Here is an 18,427-nt window from a genome sequence, read left to right on the forward strand (position 1 = left end):
GAGGTTATTTTGAACACATTACACACACTGGAACTTCCCAGGCATATGTTCCTTATAAACATAGTTTTTTCAAAGAACTAGCACGGGCATAATGGGTTAAATTTCCTCCTTTTGTTCTGTAACACTCTATAGTATTTAAATTGAGCAGTGCAGTGCCCATTATTGGTCACTATCTAGCTATCCTAAAGTTTCAAAGTGTTGATCAAAATGGAAAGTGTACAGGTGTAGCCACTTAAAATGGCTAACTCCCAATTCAAAATGGCGAACGGCAAAGGCTGATGGGAAAGTCAGCCAACAGGACAAAAACGAGCAGCTGCAAGTTGACTGTGTATTTACCTCTGGAAGGCCAGACAAGATCGATACCAGCAACCATCAGCATAACAAAACACCAGCCATCTGCATACTAATGAGCAATGCCCGGGAACAATAGGCAACATTTAGACATATAAAGCAAAACCAGACTCTTCGGCGCCAGCAGAAGCCTACACAAAAGGAGGTGAACGACCACCTCAAGACCGCCCATCGATCAGGGAACCGCTCCAGCATTGGAGAAAATCGAACCAGGTACAGGGTCCGCCCCGAAAGGCGGGAAGCCCCTGGGGACTATAAGAATTGAGCCCCAAGTTCAAGGCGCTCTCTTCACTCTCTTCCACCTCTCTTCAACCACTTCCAGCTCTCTTAACTCTTCAACAGCCGCTCAAAAACTGTAAGTCTTACTTCAACGCTCGCTACGAGATAGGCGCTCCTAGCTACCAATCTGTACCAACTTCGAATCCCGCAGGTTCAGAACCCGAACGAAAGGCAATTTGTTTCCCTGACCTGGTGGGCCAGTTCCAAGTTAAGTATTGGCCTGTTAGCTGTAGAAGTAGCTTAGACGTAGAATTTGTACATGAGTAGTGATTACTGTGTATAATAAATGTGCTTTGATTTAAATCTTACTAAGCGGTGTATTGGATTATTGATCATTACTCGGACTTGAACCACCTGGCGGTATCATAAGGATACCTGGTGACTCAAGAGCAAAGGTGATAAAACAGAGCAATTAAACTAAGGCAAAGTTAGCAACACAGGTCAGTATCTTGATAAAGGGGTTTTCGCTCATAACGACAGTGCGTATGGTGCAAATCGGTGTACAATGCTGGTTTGAAGCCATTGCTGACACCTTTTAACCCGCATTTCTATCGTAACCTTGCACAACTGAACATTATATTGAACTGCATGAAAGACCCTCCACCCACCTTATTGAAGTGAAATATTTGTAGATTAGTTGCTTGATTGCTTATTTTGGCTGCATGCAATTGTAGATGATTTTGGACATTTTTTATAATTGGCTAAATGCAGGAATAAGAACATGGCTGACATTAATTATCCTCTTGGGTGCCATATCTCTTGCAACCGATGACTCGCAAAAATCTATCATCTCAGATCTTTTTCTTTAGAAAATATTTTATTGAAGCATTTGTAATTTTCACAGTTTAACACATTAACATTTCTAAAACAACCGCGTGGGCCGACACATTTACAAAAATATAATTTTAAAAAACAATGTCCCCATCTGCCCGCGCCCTATTTCCTAACTACCCATATACTGAGTTCCTTGTCCTTATCTAGCACTGCCATGCCTCCTTTTTCTTCCCCCTTCTTCCGCCCTCCCCCGTTACTGCTGACGTTCAGTTTTCTTTGAATAAGTCGATGAACGGTTGCCATTTCTGGGCGAACCCCTGAGTTGATCCTCTCAAGGCGAACCTGATTTTTTTTCCAGGCTGAGAAACCCTGCCATAATTGCTGACCCACACACCTCCATCCCAGCAAAATCCGTCTCTGGGCCACCAGGGAGGAGAAGGCCAGGACATCGGCCTCCCTCCCCCCCTTGGCCCCTGGATCATCCGACACCCCAAATATTGCCAGTTCTGGACTCGGGGTTACCCTCCGTTCCAGGACTTCTCACATTCCGTCTGCAAATCCCTGCCAGAATCCCCTCAACTTCGGACATGCCCAGAACATATGTACATGGTTAGCCGGGCTACCCCCACACCGCCCATATCTATCCTCCACCTCCTCAAAGAACCGGGTCATCCGGGCCACCATCATGTGGGCCCTGTGGACCACTTTGAACTGGATCTAGCTAAGTCTGGCACAGGACAAAGATGAATTAACTCTCTTCAAGACTTTTTCCCACTTTTCCATTTCCTGCTCTCTTCCCAGCTCCTCTTCCCACTTCCGTTTCACCTCCCTGATCGGGGCCCCTTCCCACTCCATCAACTCCTTGGATATCTCCGAAACTCTCCTCCCTCCAACCCCAGTTTTTGACATCACCTTATCCTGTAGTCCCCTCAGGGGGTGGCGAGGAAAGCTTGGAACCTGCCTCCGGACAAAGTCCCAGACCTGAAGATATCGAAACCCATTCCCGCCCGGTAGCTCAAACTCCTCCTCTAGTGTCTTCAAGGTCGGAAAGCCATCCTGGATAAATAAATCCCCAAATCTCTCGATCCCTGCCTGCTGCCACCTCATGAAGCCCCCATCCAACCTCCCTGGGATAAATCGGTGATTGTTACAAATCGGAGACCACACTCCAATCCCATGTGCTGCCTCCATTGTCCCCACACCCATAGGGCTGCCGCCACCACAGGACTTGTAGAGTACCGAGCCGGCGAAAATGGCAGGGACGCCGTTAGTAAGGCCTCCAAACTCGTACCCTTGCAGGATGCCACTTCTACTCGCTCCCAGGCCGACTCCTCCCCCACTACCCACTTCCTGACCATCGATACGTTAGCTGCCCAGTAATAATTAATAAAGCTCGGGAGGGCCAGGCCCCCCATCCACGCCACCCCGCTCCAGGAGTGCCCTCTTTAGTCTTGTGGTTTTATCATCTCAGATCTAATTATTAATTTCGCCAGCATCTACTTTTTGTTGTGGGAGCGAATTCCACACTTCTATCATCCTTTGTATGAAGAAATTATACCTAACTTCCCTCCTAATGGCCTGGCTCTGATGTTTGAAATATGTGCCCTTGTGCTAGACTTCCCTACCAGCAGAAAAAGTTTCTCTCTATCCACCTATTCAACTCCTTTTGAAATCTTAAAAACCCCAATCAAATCACCCATTACTGTCGATATCCTGGGGAATACAAGCCTGGTTTATGCAATCTCTGTAACCTGTATGTAATCTTTGCATCTCTGGTAACATTCTGGCAAATCTATGCTTGTATTCCTTCTACAGCCCATCTAATCTTTCCAAGGTGTGATAATGCCCTGAACTGTACACAGTACTCCAGAGGTGGTCTAACCAGGGATTTGTACCCCTGGAGCAAAACACCCTCCCATTTATATTCTAGACCTCTAGATATCAAGGCTAACATTTCTTTATTCATATTGATTATTTTTAAACCACATTTTAACCCGTCCTTCTGCTCTAATAGTTTATTCACATGTTGCCTATTTTCCTCTGCTGGTTTAGTTACTTTTGTTTTCCCTTTACCTGTTCTGCATAAAACACAACAATTTACGATTACTCTATCCCTTTTGCTTGGTTTTAAATTATTATCTATATTACCTTTTTCACATGAGCCCTCCCCTGACTTAATAGGCTAAAGTCCTTGTGACCACCCTATTTATCATTTCCATCAGGGACCTGGTTGAAGGTCCCAACGGTACAATTCCTTCCTGTCTCATGAACTGGAAACCCTCTTTCCTACACCACTCCTTCAGCCATGAGTTCAACTCTCTAGTCTGCTTATCGTGATATCAATTTGCATATGACTCAGGTAATAACCCAAATATGATAACTCTTGAGTTCCTGTCCTTTAACTTAGTTCCTACTTCCTGGAACTCTCCAAGTGGCCTTGTGTCTATTCTTTTCTATGTCTTCTTCCCAACATGAACCACGATGACTCTATTCTCCCCCTCTATCTCCAATAACCTTTGAACCCAGTTGGAGTAGTCCATCATCCTCGCACCAGGTAAGCAACAAACCATGTGGAGCTCTTCATCCTGTTTACAAAGGATGCTATCTGTTCGACAATTATTCAGTTGCCTACAACTACCACATTTTTCTGTTCCTCTTCCACCTCACCTCTCTTCTCCTTTGGATACCCTCATGTTTCTAGATGCCATGGTCCACATACTGACTGTTCTTCCGACTGTCTTTATCCGTATACAGGTAGCAAGTAAATTGTACCTTTTGGGTAGGATTTATTTACCTGGTTCCTTGTTCTCTATCTCTATGTTTCTCTTCATCCTCCTCTTGTAGCTTCAGCTGACTCTCTGCACAATTGCTGGCCCTTCAAAATCATTCAGGTTGTTCAGCGTACAACAAGTCAACAGGAATCTGGAGCCCTCCTCACCCGCCTGTCAATCTCTCATCCAGCAGCTGGTGCTGCTTTGCCTGGCCTTATCTCCTTGTATTGACCCCTCCAGAGTAAGAGGGAGCCCTAGCAATATCCCTATGAGCTTTCTCTTGGTGACTCCTATAAGGTCTCTAAGTTACATGTTCGCAAAGTTACAAAGTACAGTTACAAAACTTCTGTTTTTAGGTGAAAACTTCAGAAACTTTCTGGAATAAATGTTGATAGAATGCTGGTTGGCAAAGTGTCCAGAAAGTTTCCTGATGAATATCAAAATTTCTCTACAAATCGAGTGTGTCAATCAGCAGCAGCAAGCAAACAGTGAAAGCTGAGTTTTGTTTTCAGTAGAACTCACAATCCTCACCAACGACTTATTCAGTTGGTTCATTTAAGTGGTTATCTGCAACACTAGCCAGCAAAATACCTTGCAGCTTCTTTAGTGAGCATTAGGAGCCAATTTAAGTGGCCATCATAGCTTTAGCAGATGTTCCTAATAGCATATTTAAACTCCTTTATCAAGAAGACATCTATGGTTAAAAGCAGCTCAAAACCCTATTTGACCACCTCGAAGACCCTTTAACGTGAAATGTACCTGGGGAAAATTGCCCCCCCCTGCCATCTGCAAAAGCTTGGATATCCCAAAATTATAACACAGATAAAACAACTTGGGAGCAAGCCAAATACCCAGGAACATGTTTAGATGAAGACGAATGGCAACTTATAAAGCATCCAACCATATCAAAGGGGTTGGATATGTTCAAGGCAGTGATGAATAAATGTACATTGTGTTATCATGGCGCTGAGATCCCAGGTTCGATCCCGGCTCTGGGTCACTGTCCGTGTGGAGTTTGCACATTCTCCCCGTGTTTGCGTGGGTTTCGCCCCCACAACCCAAAAAGATGTGCAGGCTAGGTGGATTGGCCACGCTAAATTGCCCCTTAATTGGAAAAGCTGAATTGGGTACTCTAAATTTATATATATTTTTTAAATGTACATTGTGTTCAAGTGTCCTGGCTTGAGACAATTCACGCCTCTTTAACCTGTGATTATCCCTCTCTCCAGTTGCTCAGTCTGGACCTGTAAAGACTTAATTACCTGCAAAGACTCGCATTGAAAGTTTCATCTTGGTTCATTGACTTTGTCTATATGTGGTTGTGGAACCCATCTCTTCACTCACCTGATGAAGGAGCTGTGCTCCGAAAGCTAGTGATTCAAAACAAACCTGTCGAACTTTAACCTGGTGTTGTAAGACTTCTTACTGTGCCCACCCCAGTCCAACGTCGGCATCTCTACATCATTGTGTTCAAGGGTAGAGTCCCAAGCTGCATTTTGGGAAATTAATTTTTAATTAGATTCAAGCAATCATTGGAACAACAAGCATAATGTCTACAGTTGCTGAGCATTTTATTGGGCTTTAGAGTGTTGGACTATAATTAATCAAAATAAATGCAATGTCAACACTACACAGAGATCTGGAAAACCACTCTAAACGGCTCAGTAAACTCAGAAGTTCAGCCAGGATGAAGGATTAATAATACATTTCTCAGCAGTAGGAAGGTGTAGGCGGGCCCCCTATTAAGCAAAAGGGTCAATTTTAACCTATAGTGGGTTTTGATTGGGTGAGGGTGAGTGCAAAATGGATTGACTGGTCCAAGTTTCAGGTCCCGAATTATTTTTAATTCCTGGGACTCAACTAAATACCAGCAGCCCTTATCCCTTATAGAATAAGCAAGAAGCTAAGGAATGAGCCAGCAGGGAAAGGCTATATTGTGATTGGCAGCCTGTGAATGAGAAGCAGGGGAGTCTGGGGAAGGTGTGGCTGCGAATTCCATTGTGAAGCCTAGTGGGGCACATCGGATCTTCCTAAACTAATAAAGAAAAGGTTTACATATTCCTTGGACGGCCTCTCCTGTCTGCAGATCAGCTTCAGCCTGACCCGACCGGAAAGCTGTGGGGGAGTAATAGAACCCAATTCACATAAACACATTCTATCCCATCTGCTTTACGCCTGCAGTAGCCTACAGGCAGGACCAATCAGAGGGGACCAGGAGGACCATTTGGCCTGGGCCTCAAGCTCAAAGAGGCCCTCAAATTTAGACACTTGTTAATTTTTTGGCATTTGATAAGTTTCGCAAATTATTTTTATGCGCATAAGGAAATAATATAGGAAAATAAACTATCTTTTGCTGTTCCCTATTGTACACCAGGCAACGTCTGCGCAGCCTATCCTACTGGCGCGTGAAGGTGGGTGTAAGTACACGCATACGTTAAGGTAGCCGAGCTAGTACGTGGTTGGAGTTGTATAATTCTTTCGCAGTACCTCTTTATGATGGGTAGTTTTTCAAAATAAAGTCATAAGAATGAAAACATTCTTCTCTGGATTGCAAGCCAAAGGAACTGCTTGAACCTTGGATTCTCTGGGGTGTTTCCTAATATCACAATTGCATTGTGTATTTTTGTTAGTTTGCCTGCATCAGTAGCTTTAGGTGAATGCACTTTCTTTTTTTAAATAGAGTACCCAATTCTTTTTTTCCAATTAAGGGGCAATTTAGCGTGGCCAATCCACCTAGCCTGTACATCTTTTGGGGCGAAACCCACGCAAACACAGGGAGAATGTGCAAACTCCACACGGACAGTGCCTCAGAGCCGGGATAGAATCTGGGACCTCGGCGTCGTGTGACAGCAGTGCCAACCACTGTGCCACCGTGCTGCCCTTGAATGCACTTTTTTTTTTAAAATAAAATTTTATTCTCCTTTTTCACATTTTATCCCACATTTACATCCACCAACAATAAACAATAATCAGCAAGATATGTCAGTCCCCATACTAACAACGATCCCATCTACCCACCAACCCCCAAACCTCAACCCGCATGTTTACATAAACAAATGACAAAAAGGAATCAGGGATTACCCGTAGTCACCCTTAATCTTACGCAGCTGAAACCGGCCAGCGTGGAGGTCCCCGCCCGGGTCCCTTTCCCACTTGCCCGGCCCTAGGAAAGCCCAAAGATCCCCTTTTAGCACACAAACCCCGCATATCCACCTACACCCCAAAGAACCCCCATTTCGAGTGAAAGTCCCGTCCCTTCCCTTGTCCAAATATATACCACATTGGCTCCTTTAGTCTCTACACCTGCGCGCAGTGATACAAAAAAGAAGAAAATACTGTCGTGAGGTTACATCGGCACATGGCCATTCCTCAATTTGTCAGTTCTGCCACAGTCCTTCTGCTTTCGCAAACTCCTCCGCTGCTTCCGCCATTCCACCGTTCCAAAATAAAAGTCCCTGAGCTTGTAAGTCACCCTCAGCTTTGCTGGATATACAATGCCGCACCGCACCTTGCTAATGTACAGTGTCCTCTTCACCCGGTTGAAGGCAGCCCGCCTCCTTGCCAGCTCCACCGTAACGTCCTGGTATACACGTATACTAGCTCCAGCCCACTGCACCACCCGCTTCTGCTTGGCCCAGCTCAGGACCTTCTCCTTCACACTGTACCTACGGAAGCACAGAGTCACTGCCCTTGGCGGCTCACTCGCCTTTGGTACAGGCCTCCACGACCGATGAGCCCGATCCAGTTCATATCGGGAGGGATCCTCCCCCTCCCCCAATAGTTTTGCCAGCACCGCGGCAAAATACTCAGTCGGCTTCGGTCCTTCAACTCCTTCGGGCAGCCCCACAATCCTCAAATTCTGTCGCCTGGATCTGTTTTCCAGGTCTTCCATTTTTCCTCGCAGATGCTTGTTAGTATTCATCACCTTCCGCATCTCTTTCCCCATCGAGGCAAGTTGATCACCGTGCTGCAATAACGTCTCCTCCACTTCCTTCAGCGCCTCCCCTTGCTCACGCACCTCCGCCACTGCGCTCGCCACCTCCGTCCTCACCGGGGAAACCGCCTCCTCCACCAGCACACTCAAAACCTCACTCATCTCCTTCCTCACCGTCTCCATGCATTTCGCAATCTGCGCCAACTGCTTTTCAAATTCCGCAGCCATTTAATAACCTTAGTTATTTCTTCAGCCGTAAGCAGTGCGGCCTTCCCTGGTGCTCCAGCCTCCATTTTCCTCGGTGACCCTGCAGTGACCTTTCCACTCCCCGACGGACCTTCAGCTGTTTTTTTTTCGGCCGTTTTCTTGCTCACCCTCGACATTTTTCTTTGTTTTTTTTCCTCCTGTGTCTTCACTGTGCCTCCTCCGTGCCTTCTCCCTGCTTCTGCCGCCTCCGTTGACCCTGGGACCGGGCTTAAAGCCCCGTAAATGCCGTTGCCGAGCCGGAGCCCTCCATTGTGTGGCCGCCTCCTGCCCGCCGTCACCGGAAGTCCCTTGAATGCACTTTCAATGTGTTGAAGCAGGTAAAGAACTATCACCATTCAACTATGGGACAAGAGGATTTGAATGGTCTCACCGTATTTAATATCAACTGTGCCATTTCCCCTGAATAATAAGGTGCATTTGCACAGAAAAAGACTAGAAAAACACTTGTTAAACTTTTAAAAATATTCAAATGATGTCTAATTTTTTAGGTGCCCTATGTGGTTTTCATGTATCTTCATTTTTTTATGGCTTGGGGCCTCAAAAGCTGGAAGTAGCCCAGGCCTCCCTGGACCTCTGAGAGGACATGCTTCCAGGTTAAATTCTGAAATGCAGCAAAGGATTGAGTTCTGAGCAGGTAAATAACCAAATCATTTTAACTTTCTACCTGCCAGGGCAGCATGGTGGTGCAGGGGCTGGCACTGCTGCCTCGCGGCACTGTGGTCTCAGGTTCGAAACTGGCCCTGGGTCACTGTCCGTGTGGAGTTTGCACATTCTCCCCGTGTTTGCGTGGGTTTCGCCCCCCACAACCCAAAGATGTGCAGGGTCGGTGGATTGACCATGCTAAATTGCCCTTTAATTTGAAAAAACAAACTGGGTACTCTAAATTTATTTTAAAACTTTCCACCTGCCGAGTTTTCTCCAGTGGGTAGGGTTAAAAAAGACATAAGTTTATTTCAGATGGAATTAAGGTAGTCAAAATATTGTGCTTCCTGTGCAAGGAAATAGCTGTTTCCAGACGAGTTCTGATAATTTTCACACTATTACGTTCTCAGATAAAGAAAATTAATTTCTTAACTCAACGTTTCATATCATGAAGAATTGTTTCACACAATAATTTTGGCTTGGCCCTTGCTGCAAGATTGATTACTAATTTGAGGAGAACTGAAACAATGCTTAGAATTGTGTCAGGGATCAAACCGTTTCCCAGGACCACAGCACAAGGGCCAGTCGCAGCCGAGGGAAACACTGATAATAATAACAATCACTTATTGTCAAAAGTAGGCTTCAATGAAGTTACTGTGAAAAGCCCCAAGTTGCCACATTCCGGCGCCTGTTCAGGGAGGCTGGAACGGGAATTGAACCCGCACTGCTGCCTTGTTCCGCATTACAAGGCAGCTATTTAGCCCAGTGTGCTGAACCAGCCCCTGAATATCAACATGTTTAATGGATTCTCCACTTGGCTACTTTTTGGACTTATTTTGTCTTGTGACGATAATGCATGAAGGAATATATCGACACTGGTGGCTAAATCTGTCCTTTCAATGCCCTTACCCAATACATGGACTTGGAACTGTGCCAAGACCTCAGGCTGCAGATAATAATCTTGCTACTGTAACATTTGAAAAAAACAAAGTGACATGAATGCAATGCATCTTTTGTGAGAGCCATTAAGAACCCAATGAGTGGGTTCTTTCTGGGGGTGGCAGACGAATGTGAAAAGTGTGGGCGGGGACCAGCGAACCACGCACATATGTTCTGAGGCTGCAAAATGGTGGAGAGATTCTGGGCAAGCGTGTTTGCAGCGCTAGCAAGGATAGTGGTGGAGGAGGTGGAGCCGCACCTTTTGGTGGCGATATTTGGGATATCAGAGAAGCCAGAGCTGATGAAGGGGAGGAAGGCCGATGTTGTGGCCTTCGCCTCTCTGATTGTCCAGCGCCAATCTTATTGGAGTGTCGGTCAGCAACGCCACCAGGGGTAGTGGCCGGACTGGGTGACTTATTTGAATTTCTTCAGCTGGAAAAGATCAAATATGAGTTAAGGGGTTCAGCGGAGGGTTTCAAGGCAAGTGGGGGATGTTTGTGACTGTGTTTGAGGAGTTGTTCGTCACGGGGGGTGAGGGGGGGAAGGTGAAACAGGGGAAAAATTTGACAAACAATATAGTCATGTGTTGGGAAGTTTGTTTCCCGAATTGTTTATGTGTTGTACCTTTTCATATACGTTTGGAATAAAATACATTTTTAAAAAGATGAAGAATCCAGCACGAGTTTGTAGAGTCAAACAGAAAGTAACTATATTTACAACAATATTTACACAGCACCAGTAATTCATTACTAGTTCCCTCTGTAGCCGGAACCACACTGGCCAACTCTATTTATACAGCTGAAAGGTTAACGATTTCCCCGAACCCCTCATTAGGGGATCCCATATTCCCCAAAAGGCATGGGGTGACTAATTGTCCCCAGCCAATAGGATCCGGGCAGGTTATAACAGCATCACACTGTGCTAACGGCAGCACGGTAGCACAGTGGTTAGCACAGTTGCTTCACAGCTTCAGGGTCCCAGGTTTGATTCCCAGCTGGGTCACTGTCTGTGCGGAGTCTGCATGTTCTCCTTGTGTCTGCGACGGTTTCCTCCGGGTGCTCCGGTTTCCTCCCATAGTCCAAAGATGTGCAGGTTAGATGGATTGACCATGATAAATTGCCCTCAGTGTCCAAAAAGGATGGGTGGAGTTACTGGATTATGGGGATAAGGTGGACGCGTGGGCTTAAGTGGGGTGCTCTTTCCAAGGGCCGGTGCATTGTCGGTGGGCCGAATGGCCTCCTTCTGCGCTGTAAATTCTATGATTCTATGATTCTAACGAAAGGGCATAGTTTTTTTTTAAAAATAATTTTTATTCAAGGTTTTCATAAAATATCAATAACAAAACGAGAAAGAAAAAAAGAACCCAACAGGGTTAAGTACAAAACACAATCTAAAAAAGCAACCCTCCAAACCCCTCCCCCCTGTTCCTAAATAATAAATTAACATTAACACCCCGACTTAAGACAACAGGTGTATCGAAAGGGCATAGTTAGCCGCACAGGTTGACTCCTGACCCACAGCTTCACAAGGATTTCGGTTTCAGCTCTCTGAAATTCAGCCTGACAGGGTAGTTAAGATGTCCTCAAGCAACACTAGATTAACAAGCTAATCATGTAGAGAGTTTTAAACATTGACTTCCTCTACCATTCACGCACAGTAGCAGCTGTGTGTGCCATCTACAAGATGCACTGCAGTAACTCTGCAAGGTTCTTTCGATAGCACTGGCCAAACCCATGGCTTCTACCACATAAAACCATAAGATTTAGGAGCAGAAGTAGGTCATTCAGCCCATCGAGACTGCTCCGCCATTCAATGAGATTATGACTGATCTGAAATAATCCTCAACTCCACTTTCCCACCTTATCCCCATAACCTTTGATTCCCTTACTAATAAAAAATCTGTCTATCTCACCCTTGAACATAATTAACGACCCAACCACTACAGCTCTCGGCAGTAAAGAATTCCACAGATTCAGTACCCTCTGAGAGAAGAAATTGCTCCTCATGCCTGTCTTAAATGAGCAACTCCTAACTCTGAGATTATGCCCCCTGATCTTAGGCTCTCCCACAAGAGAAAACATCCTCTCAGCATGTCAAGCCACCCGAGAATCCTAGATGTGTCAATCAGGTCGCCTCTCATTCTTCCAAACTCCAGTGAGTACAAACTCAACCTACTTAACTGTTCCTCATAAGAAAATCCTTCAAAACCTGGGATCAACCTCGTGAACCTTCTCTGGACTGCCTCCAATGCCAGTATATCTTTATTTAGATCAGGGGACCAAAACTGTTCACAGTATTCTATGTGTGGTCCAACTCATGCCTTGTATAGTTTTAGCAGGACTTTCCTTTATTTATACGCCAGTCCCTTTGAAATAAAGGCCAACATTCCATTTGCCTTTCCTATTACCTGCTAAACCTGCATGCCTGCTTTTTGTGACTTATACACAAGGACCCCCAAATCCCTCTGTGTTGCAGCTTTCTGCAGACTTTCTCCAGTTAAATAATTCAGCTCCTTTATTCTTCTTACCAAAGTGCATAACTTCATGCTTTCTTACATTATATGCCTTCTGTCAAGTTTTTACCCACTCACCTAACCTGTCCATATCCCTCTGTGGACTTTCGGTGTCATCCTCGCCACTCACCTTCCCACCTATTTTTGTGTCATCCGCAAACTTGGCAATAGTACATTCACCTCCCTCATCCAAGTCATTAATATATATTGTAAATAATTGTGGCCTCAACACAAATCCATGTGGCACCCCACTAGTTACAGGTTGTCATCCTGAAAATGCTCCTCTTATCTCAACTCTCTGTCTTCTATCACCAACATCATGGGCTCTTATCTTATTAAGTAACCTCTTGTGTGGTACCTTATTGAACACTTTTTGGAACACTTCCCACCTGGAAGAAAAAGGCAGTAGATACATGGAAACACCACCACCTTTAAGTTCATAGAATCATAGAATCACTGCAGTGCAAAAGGAGGCCATTCAGCCCATCGGGTTTGCACCAACCCTCTAAAAGAGCGCCCTACCTAGGCCCACAACCCCACACTATCCCCATAACCCAGGAACCCCACCTAACCTTTTGGACAATAAGGGCAATTTAGCATGGCAAATCCATCTTACCTGCACACCTTTGGGCTGTGGGAGGAAGCCGGAGCACCCGGAGGAAACCCACGCAGACACGGAAATAATGTACAAACTACACACAGGCAGTCACCCAAGACTGGAATTGACCCGGTTCCCTGGCACTGTGAGGCAGCAGTGCTAACTACTGTACGACTGTGCCGTCCCTCTCTGTTCCTTTCCAAGCCACACACTATCCTGTCTTGGAAATATGTTAGTGTTCCTTCAATGTAGTTAGGTCAAACTCTGGAATTCCTTTTGGAACAGTAGAATGGGTCTACCTACACATGGGTCTGCAGCGGTTAAAGAAGGCAGCATAACGCCACTTTCTCAAGTGCAATTAAGGATGGGCAATAAATGTTGGCCTAGCCAGTGATGCCCACATTCCAAAAACAAGTACATTATTAAAACTTTCCAGAAAGCTGGTGGAATGGACGAAAAAGTGGCAGATTAGGTTGAATGCAAAGAAGTGCAGTGATTTGTTTTGTAGGAAGAGCAAGGAGAGGCAATTTGTTATAAAGGATACAATTGTAAAGGGGGGAGCAGTGGCCATTGGGGGCGAGGGGGGGTGCGACTCAACCAGAGCCAGAGGTTAGCCAGGAAGGGCTGAGAGGATTGGGCAGCAACCAACATCTTTCTTCTTGTTGTTTTTGCAAGTTGAACTTACTGCCTTTTTTTAGTATCAGTCATTTCTCTCTGATTGATTGTGGTGTCTTTTATGACACCTGACTTGCCTTGACCATCCATCGGCATCACTGTTTCCCCAAAACTATTACCAACAGCCAGTTACTCTGGTAGGATGTTGGCAGTGACCTCCGGCTCATCCTCACACCAATTCTTTTCAAAATTGTTATGCACAAAGAACTAAGCACTGCAGATGGAACCTATCAGAAATGAAGAAGTGAAGTTGTGTATAGATGCAGAGGCTCTGGGAAGAGTTTTAAATGAATATTTTGTCTCCGTGTTTACAAAGGAAAGGGATGATGCAGATGTAGCAGTCCAGGAGCAACACTGTGAGATATTAACAGGATAATCACAAAGAGAGAGGAAGTACTCAAAGGGTTGGAATTCTTGAAAGTTGATAAGTCACCAAGGGCAGATGGATTGGTTCCGAGGCTACTGAAGAAGGCCAGGGAGGAGATGACTGTTGCTATGAGGATGATTTTCCAATCCTCACGAGATACAGGGGAGATACCAGAGGACTGGAGAAATGCAAATGTACTTCCATTGTTTAAAAAGGGATCGGAAGAAACAATTATAGGCCAGTTAGCCTTATGTCAGTGGTGGAAAAATAAGTAGAATCAATCCTGAGGTTTAACTATCATGTAGAAAGGCATGACCTCATCAGGGATGGTCAGGAATGGTCAGCATGGATTTGTTAAAGGAAGGTCTTGTCTCACAAATTTGATTTAATTCTTTGAGGAAGTGACAAGAAGGGTTGGTGAAGGTATGCAGTGGCCGTTGTCTACATGGATTTTCGCAAGTCGTTTGACAAGGTCCCACGTGGCAGATAGGTCAAAAAAATAAAAGCCCATGGGATACAGGGTAATGTGGCAAATTGGATTAAAAAGTTGGCTTGGTAACAGAAAACAAAGGGTAATGGTCGATGGATCCCCTTAAGAATGGAAAGTCGTTTCAAGTGGTGTTCCACAAGGCTTGGTGTTGGGACCCTTACTGTTTGTGTTATATATTAATGATTTGGACATGAACGTGGGTGGCCCGATTGGGAAATTTGCATATGACACAAAGATTGGCCGAGTGGTGGGGACAATGTAGAGGACAGCTATAATCTCCAAAATGATATAGTTGGGTTGGTGGAATAGGCGGTAAAGTGGCAGATTGACTTTAACACAGAGAAGTGTGAGGTCATGTATTTAGGGAGGTCAAACAGTTATAATAAATGGAAGTGCACAATAAATGAAATATACTAAGAGAGGTAGATGAAGTGAGAGATTGTGGCATACAAGTACACGGGTCCTAAAGAAACAGATGAAATAGACAAGGTTGTAAAGATGGCATTTGGAATGCTCTCCTTCATTGGCAGAGGTTTAGAATATAAAAGTAAGGACATAATGTTAGAATTGTATAAAACACTGGTGAGATTACAACTGGAGTATTGTGTGCAGTTCTGGTCACCACATTACAGGAAGGATGTTATTGCTCTGGAGAGAGTGCAGAGGAGGTTTACAAGAATGTTGCCAGGGCTAGAAAAGTGTAGCTACGAGAAGAGATTAGATAGGTTGGGGTTATTTTCCTTGGATCAAATAAGGCTGAGGGGTGACGCGATTGAGGTGTACAAAATTATGAGGGGAAAAGATAGAGCGGACAGGATAAAATTGTTTCCCTTGGTGGAAAATTCTAGAACCATAGATTCAAGATAAGTGGCAGAAGGTGGAGTGGGGACATCACACAGAGGGTAGTGGGTGTCTAGAATTCGCTGCCCAAGTTGGTGGTGGAGGCAGAGATCCTAAACCCTTTTAAAAAGTACCTGGATCTGCACCTTAAGTGTTGTAAGCTACAGGGCTATGGGTGCAGGGAGGTGGGATTAGAAAGGGTACCTGGGTGACCCCAGGCTCGCATGGACAAGATGGGCCAAATGACCTCTTTATGTGCTGTAACGTTTCTATAGTTCAATGGTTCTAATTTCCGGAGACTACCCCCCCCCCCCCCCCCCCCCCCTCCACCACACACACACAACTCATTAGCTTTGTTTATTTCGACTGTTTTTGAGCAGCTTAGACAATCGGCTGCTTTTGCTTTGAGAGCAGACCAAGGCAGGCCAGCAGCACGGTTCAATTCCCGTAACAGCCTCCCCGAACAGGCGCCAGAATGTGGTGACTAGGGGCTTTTCACAGTAACTTCATTTGAAGCCTACTTGTGACAATAAGCGATTTTCACTTCATTTCATTTCATTTCAGGAGGCTTCACTCGACAGAAGACTCTGAAGGCTTAATCATGAATCGTTGAAATCAAGACAGATCATCCAGTAAATATGAAGAGACAATAAGGGCGCAATTCTCCGAAAAAATTTCTAAGTCTGGTAGCGAGCGGACGAATTGCCGCGAGCTTTGTGGCGCTCGGCCCGCAATGCAATTTAATGTTAATTGGTCCACTTAACGAGGCCTCACGGGCTTCTCATCCCAAATGAAAACTCGCTAGCTGATTCACCAGGCCCGCGCTCACCTGCCCCTGCGAACAACGTCAAGCAGCGCTTAATCTGCACTTGCTCAGCCAACCCCATCCAACTCGCAATAATGGCGCCTAGGAGTGCTGGATGGGGTTGGCTGAGACTGCTAGACTCTGTGGAGGCCAGGAGGGATGTTCTGCTGCCCCAAGGATCCTGGAGTCAGCCACACGGCAGCCAATGCTGCCTGGGATGAGATGACGGCGGCTGTCAGCTCAGGGAATATGACAAGGACGACTGGCCTTCAGTGCCGTAAGAAGGTCAATGACCTACACCGGTCAGCACAAGTGAGTAGACACTAATGCCCCCCACCCACCCCACAGGGGAGTATCCACCCCCCCAACTCCCCATGCAACCCCAGCCCTTCTTCCATCTCCCTCCCCCTCAACTTCCCCAACCTCTCCTTCACACGCCCTCTCCCACCATTGTGAACTGCACGTGTGGCTAATGATGCCCTCTCTGTGTCTCCTCAGGAAAAGCTCTCCCATAATTGTCGGGAGTTGGCCCAGACTGGCGGAAGGGTGGCAGACATAAGAATCTTCACCTCGCTCTCAGATGGGCGTGGCCGAGATGCTGCGGAGCCTGTCCCAGTCGCAGGTGGGCATGGCTGAGGCACTGCAGAGCATGGCCCAGTCACTGAGGAGCATCGCTGAGAGTGTCGACATTATGGTGCAGACCATGAGGAACCGCCATGTCACAAATATGGCAGGAAAATATTCAGGTCTGCAAGCAAGACTACAAGCAGGTCTACAACAATGCAAGCCCCTGTGTATCATTCAGTGTAACAAAAAAGGCTTTTGTCAAATGTTACTTTATTTACAGTTTGCTGCCGTCTAGTTCAGCGGGTGCCCGCCCAGCCCCCCTTTCCCTAACCCCTCCCTGTCTCCCCCCACCCACCCCCTTGCTATCCTCCCCTTTTCCTTGCTCCCCCTTTTCCGTTCTCCCTTTGTAGGCTTCAGCCGTGTTTTTTTTTGTGGATGAGTGGGTGGGGGTGCGTGTTGTCTCTCTTTGTCCATCTCAGACTCTGTGCCTCCTTTTCCCCCTCCCCCCTGGGTTGTGCTGAAAAAGTGTTTGATAGGGTTGAATGGGGGTACCTATTTGAAATTCTTGGAAGTTTGTCTTTGGGCCAAAATGTATATAGTGGATTTGGCTTTTGTATAGGACCCCCACCTCAAGTGTGCGCACAAATGCCCTGAGTTCAGGTTACTTCCAATTGGACAGGGGTACGAGGCAGGATCGTCCATTGTCTTCACTTTTGCCTTGGCGATTGAGTCTCTGAACATTGCATTGAGGTCGTCTACTGGGTGGAGGGGGATAGAACGATGGGGACGATGGAGCATATGGTGTCTTTATATGCAAATGATCTGCTTCTGTCTATCATGGACCCACTCTCCAACATGGAGGAGATAATGAGGCTACTTAGGAGTTTTGGATCCTTCTCGGGGTATAAGCTGAATCTAGACAAGAGTGAATACTTTCCGCTGAATCCCCCAGGGAGGGGAGCTGATCTAGGGAAATTGCCAACTCGCATGGCCAGGACTAGCTGCCATTATCTTGGAATTTGGGTGACCCATGATTGGGCCTCGCTTCAGAAACTTAACTTTGCAAATCTGGTAACGGGGTTAAGGCTGACTTGAAAAAATGGAACAACCTTCCTCGGACCTTGGTGGACAAGGTGCAGAGGGTAAAAATGAACTTCCTCCTGAGGTTTTGTTTTTGTTTCAGTGTCTCCCAGTCTTTCCCCCAAATCTTTCTTTGGTAGGGTCAACAAAACGGTACTCTCCTTCATTTGGGCGGACAAGACCCCATGAATCCATAGTACATTTCTACAGAGAGACAGGCAGCTGGGGGGCTTGTTGCTTTATAAAAAAAAAAACATTTAGAGTACCCAATTCATTTTTTACAAGGGGCAATTTAATATGGCCAATCCACCTACCCTGCACATCTTTGGGCTGTGAGGGTGCAACCCACACAAAAATGCAGAGAATGTGCAAACTCCATACGGACAGTGACCCTGGGCCCGGATCGAACCCGGGACCTCGGCGCCATGAGGCAGCAGTGCTAACCACTACGCCATGTGCTGCCCAGCATGATGCTACCTAATTTGTTATTTTATTACTGGGCTAAAAATGTTTGGGGACATGTTTCTTGAAGGGAG

The 18,427-nt window shown here is 45.9% G+C and overlaps 1 long non-coding RNA gene across 1 annotated transcript in view; it reads right to left on the minus strand.

Moving 5' to 3' along the window:
- LOC140430201 (uncharacterized) overlaps positions 1-18,427 on the minus strand; it is a 114,657-nt gene that overhangs the window by 94,509 nt on the left and 1,721 nt on the right. The window contains exon 2 of the long non-coding RNA XR_011949364.1: positions 5,565-5,664. This is a non-coding gene — a long non-coding RNA (uncharacterized lncRNA). The remainder of the gene's footprint in view (positions 1-5,564; positions 5,665-18,427) is intronic.

This window comes from Scyliorhinus torazame, chromosome 1, assembly GCF_047496885.1.
Source record: "Scyliorhinus torazame isolate Kashiwa2021f chromosome 1, sScyTor2.1, whole genome shotgun sequence".
Taxonomy (NCBI): Eukaryota; Metazoa; Chordata; class Chondrichthyes; order Carcharhiniformes; family Scyliorhinidae; genus Scyliorhinus; species Scyliorhinus torazame.